This window comes from Apium graveolens, chromosome 4 (genome assembly GCF_009905375.1).
Source record: "Apium graveolens cultivar Ventura chromosome 4, ASM990537v1, whole genome shotgun sequence".
In the NCBI taxonomy this organism is placed as follows: Eukaryota; Viridiplantae; Streptophyta; class Magnoliopsida; order Apiales; family Apiaceae; genus Apium; species Apium graveolens.
In genome coordinates this window covers 70,383,977-70,389,552 of record NC_133650.1, presented here as the reverse complement: position 1 = coordinate 70,389,552, position 5,576 = coordinate 70,383,977, and positions in this window count along the sequence as shown.

The following is a 5,576-nucleotide window of genomic DNA, read 5'->3' as shown; positions in this document are numbered from 1 at the left end:
GAGTATAACCCTAGAAACTGAATGGAAGATCCGCTTGACTAATCATCGATCGCACTATGTCCAACAAGGTACGATTTCTCCTCTCAGAATCTCTATTCCATTGAGGTGTTCCAGAAGGATTAATTTATGATATACTATCACACTCCTTCAAGAAAATCTTGAAATTGAGGTTTAAGTATTCTCCTCCACGATCTGATCGTAAAACTTTTATACTTTTCCCTTGTTTGCTTTTCTACTTCGGCCTTATATTCTTTGAAAATTTAAAAAGAATCAGATTTGGAGCACATAAGAACCACATATCCATATCTACTAAAATCATTAGTAAATGTTATGAAGTAGTATAAGCCACCCTTTGCCATTATACACATTCGACCACATACATCATTATGTATAAGTCATAATCGCTCGGTGGTCCTTTCACCTGATCAGGTAAAAGAAGTTTTAGTCATTTTGCCAATGAGGCAAAGTTTGCATCTTCCGTATGATTCAAAATCAAACTTATCCAATTATCCATCTATATATAACTCAGAAATGCGTTTCTCATTAATATGGCTTAACGACAATGGTAGAGGTAATGTTTGATTAGAGTCATCTTAGAACATATAAATTGTTAACTAATTGTGCAACATTATAGGCCTTGTCATTAAAATAGAATAAACAACTATTGTTTATATTTAATTAAAATGAAAATCTTTCTTGTCCTGACAAGAAATTGATTTAATGTATCCCCTAAAGGCAGACACGTAATAACAATTTATCAAGTTCTCAATCTCGCCAATATGGGAAAAATTAGGTATCGAGTTCCTTCAACTAGAGCAAAAACTTTTGCTCTAATTCTAACCCGATACCTGAAGCTTGACCATTGCTAGTCTCCTTCTTTAGATCTTCCAAACAAGCTCGACAATTTAACTTCCAATCATCCAGTTATTTCCACAGAAATGAAAATCATCTCCTTTATCAACACCACCATCAGGCTTCAAAAGACCTTTGGGATTGGACTTTGGTTTGGCACCGAATAAGATCAAATATTCACCTTGCATGTCCACTTTCCTTCCCCATTTGCATTCCATGTGTACATCATCAATATGGATGTAATTCATGCCTTGACCGTGTTATTTTCAGCAATTCTAAACATGCTTAACAACTCAGTGAGTGTTCTGTCTATCTCATTCCTTTTGTTCTTAACAAACTAAGAATAGAAGTTGTTCAAAGATTGTTTGATCAAATCAAGATGAATCTCTAGACTATTCTTGAAACCCAAAATATCAAGGTATATATATTTATCATCTTTAGAACATGTGGTCCAACCGGATATCATTCTCCCATTAATGCAAAAGTATGGTGCCTTATTATTGTCAAATCTTTCTGACGATCCTATCCTTCAAACATCCTTTAAAGGTGCTCAATCATATCAAAAGCATCATTATGTTTTTGTTTCTTCTAAAGCTCAGCACTCATAATTACAAGCATGAGATATGAAACATCAGTTGCATAATCAATTTGCTTCTGGTAAGCATTTTGTTCAGCACATCTTTCATTCTCAGCTAGAAGAAATAAGGGAGGGGTTTGAGTGACATCCTTGAACCTGAGGACAATCCTCAAGTTCCCATGTCAATTGTGGAAATTATTTCATGTTAGCTTGTCCTTCTCAAGGATTATTACATAGAGAAGTTATTTGTGTTATTTGTCATTTGATATCTATAATATTAAAGTGCATAAAATGACTTAGTCTATAGATGATCATTAAATTATGTTCAAGTGATTATTCATATATATATATATATATACACAATATATAGCTCCCGCTATTTTATCAAATCAATAGCCCTAACTATTAATTCAAAAAAATATCTTCTATATCCTTTCTAGTGAGGCAAGATCCATATTTCACCATGCGTTAGGTCAGCTTTGGCTTTTCTCCTAAAATATGATTATTTAGGTAGACAATATTTGTCAATTATATCAACTATATAACTCTTGGATAGCTTGGTGGAACAACATTTTTTCATATTTATCTAATAAATCTCGCCAAACTCTATGCCTCTAAGTTCACAATCCTATTGTGGTAACTTAGTTAAGTCAAACCCAATAGTCAAAAGTATCAATATACTTCAACACATCTCCCATGATAGATGGGAGTACTTCGCTTTGGTGAACCCACTCCTTATCGATCTAGGTTTAACACATTAGACTTATTGGAAGGCATCCGATCAACTTAATACTAACTTTAGGGTTTTGTTAATTTTAAAACGATCATGATCCCATCATAAAGAGATTCCCAATTTTTCCTTGAATAAAATACTTCAAATCAATATTCATCATTTTTTTGATTTCCAGGTAGTGAGGGAGTCACAACGGTCTCGCTTAAAACCCACAACCTTACAAGTTCAAAGAACTCGCTTTGGACAAAATCGCCCCATGTCAGAAATAAAGAAAAATTGAATTTTATTCCGTATTTCGTAAATACGAGAATCTCATAATCATTTGTTCATTTTAAAATCTTGAGTCGTTACAGAGTTTATCTTCTTTAGCAAGCATGACATGAGTGTCGTATTTAATACATACATCCTTAATCTAATTAATCATGCATCTTTATAAACTACTCTACACATACATTCATCATATGCGCATATATATGTAAAGTGTAATAAATAAATGTGGTTGGTTATGGTTTATCCTATGTGATCTTCATCAAGCAAATGACAAAGATCTAGGTCAATCTAAGGTGAAAAATAAATACAAGCTAACTATTACATGTCTTCTTTCTTGTATTGCTTCCTTGGATGGCCTCCATGTGGGATTACCCTTGATCTTCAAATCTTCATGTCTTCATGTACATTACAAGAATGAAATACAAAAACTAATCTAATGAACTTACAAGAAGAACTCGAGTTACATTCGAGATTTAAAAATTACAAGATTAAACGACATGCAAGCCGTATTTAAAAAACCAAAACCATTAACATAAGGTCATAAGCCATAACCATCCACCATGCTCAATTAACACATAAGAACATGTTAAAACACATTATATGATCTTAACATATCATACCCATCATGATCTAATCATATAATAAAATATGGAAAAAAATCAGAAAAATCAGAATCAAATTCTGAAAACATTACATCACTGATTACAGGGTCTTAACGACGTCAAACGCCTTGCAGATCCTTCAATTATATCTTTAGCTATCAGTTTCGTTCAGACGCTCAATTCCATATCAAATAGCATATTCGTTTGACAAAATTGGACATGTTAGGTCACACACACACTGTAGAGGGGGTGAATACAGTGTATAGTACACTCAAATCGAACTTTAAGAACTTAAGTAACAGAAAACAAACTTTATTGAAACAATAAACTCTGTTACAGTATGGAACTGTTACCTCTCAGTGATGAACAAATATCACGAGAGCTGCAAGGGTTACAATGAATAATCTTTTCTAATAATGATAACACTTATAGTGTAAACCCTATGTCTGTGTTTATATACTACACAGTTACAAGATAATCGCTAATTGATATGGAATATAATTCTGCTTCCTAAAATATATCAATCAGATATCTTTTCTTCCAAGTATTCCATTCTTCACGGAATTCCTTCTTCATGCATATCTCTTCTTATGTTTATCTCAATCTTCTTTCCTTTAATCAGCTACTGTCCTTATCTGATTGTCCTTCAGCACTTAAGTTCTGATATCTATCTTCTGATGATTATCTCCTGATAATATAAGTACTGATATCCTTAAGTCCTGACTTCCAGTATAAGTACTGATCAACAGTTAAGTACTGATTTATCCTGTTCACGTAAGATTCTGAAAGCTAAACATAAAACATATTAGCCATGACATTATCAAATATATCTAACAATATCCCCCAACTTGTAAATTAACAAAATATACAAGTTTAACAGATATTTGATGATGTCAAAAACATTAAGTACAAATGCATGAGAAATAGACTAGATAACTACAACTTACAGTCCTTAAAGTTTTTACCAATTTCAACTTCTGATAACAACTTCAATCTGTATAAATATCAGAATTTAAGCAGTTGTAGATCTTCGACTTGGCTTCTTCATTTTCTGATCTCTCTGATGTCAGGAGTTGTTCTGAGATAGTTCTTCAACAAACATTTCTCAGCATATCTTAGTTCATCAATCATTCTCCTTTTAACATCTTTAAGCTCTGCAGTATCTTCACCAGTTTGAAAGATTGCAGCTCTGAGATCATTAATCTTTGCTTTTCTCAACTCCTGATCTAGTCTTATGACATAAGCTTTGTCAGACTCAAGATTGAATTCAAGTCCCTTAATACCAAGATACGTTCTCATCTGTGCAGTATTAGGCTTCATATCAACAATATCACCATTGTGATCTCTGTACTTTGGAACATATATGCTGTCAGACTTAACAGAATAAAGCCTTTTCTATCTCTGAATCTGTTCTTTTAAGTAGTTTGCAGCAGTCTCTGTTATTCTGTCATCCACTTGAAGTAAGAAAAGTACATGCTCCAATTCTTCAAAATACTTCAAAGGAATGGCATTTTGTCTTATATGATAAACCCTACCATCTGTCATGAAATACAACATGATGTATTCTTTCAAGTAGGTATGGTAAACCATCTGTACAGATTCCAGTTGATTCAATCTCTCAGGAGTTGCTCCAATACCTGGTTCACTCAAGGAAGTTGGATCATTGGTAGTATTGTGTACTCTTCTTTCATCAGCACTTCCCAATCCAGTTTTATCTCTAGCTTCCTTTCCAGTAACTACTCTTGCTTCAAAACCACTTGCAGTAGTCTTCAAAGATTGAGTCTGTTTTGCTTTAGTGAATCCTGGTAGGAGTGTCTTTGATCTATTTTCTGATATCAAGTTAACTTGAGCTCTGTCAGAGGTTACTTGCTTCTTCTGAATATCAGAACTTACAATTTCTTGACTCTGAACAACTTGAGCCATGTCAGAGGTTGTTTTAAGAACTTTTCTTGAAGTCAGAGCAAGATCATCTTTTTCATCAGCAATTTCTTCTTCCTCAGGAGGTACATAACCCTTGATAGGTTCACCAACCTTTTCTTTACCCTTGGATCTATCTGTGGTTGTGATCTAGCCAATGTTGCTTCAGTATGTGTCCTTTCTTTGATCACAATGCCTTTAAGTTTTGGAAGTGACTTTTTACCAGAAGCTTCAGATTTAGATGTGACTTTCTCTAATTTAAGTCTGGCTTCTTCTTCCTTTAAACTTTCCAAGTCCATTCCTGGATTTTCTTGAAGAAATAACTGTCTTGACATTTCCTCATCAAGATCTAGAAGTTCATCAGAACTTATCCTTTTACCAGCAGCAGAACTTATTCTTTTCCCAGTATCAGAACTTGTTCTGTGACTAGATTGTCTTGATGTAAACCTTCTACCTTGACTATGACCGCTACCCATTCCAGAGTTTCCTTGGTCATCTTTTCCATCATCCTTTCCTTGCAGTGTCTTGTTGGTTTTGCATTTGGACTTAATTACCTTCTCCCCCTTTTTGGCATCAGCAGGTAGTAAAAGAGAGATAAGTAATTCCACTGAGGTCTGGATTTCAG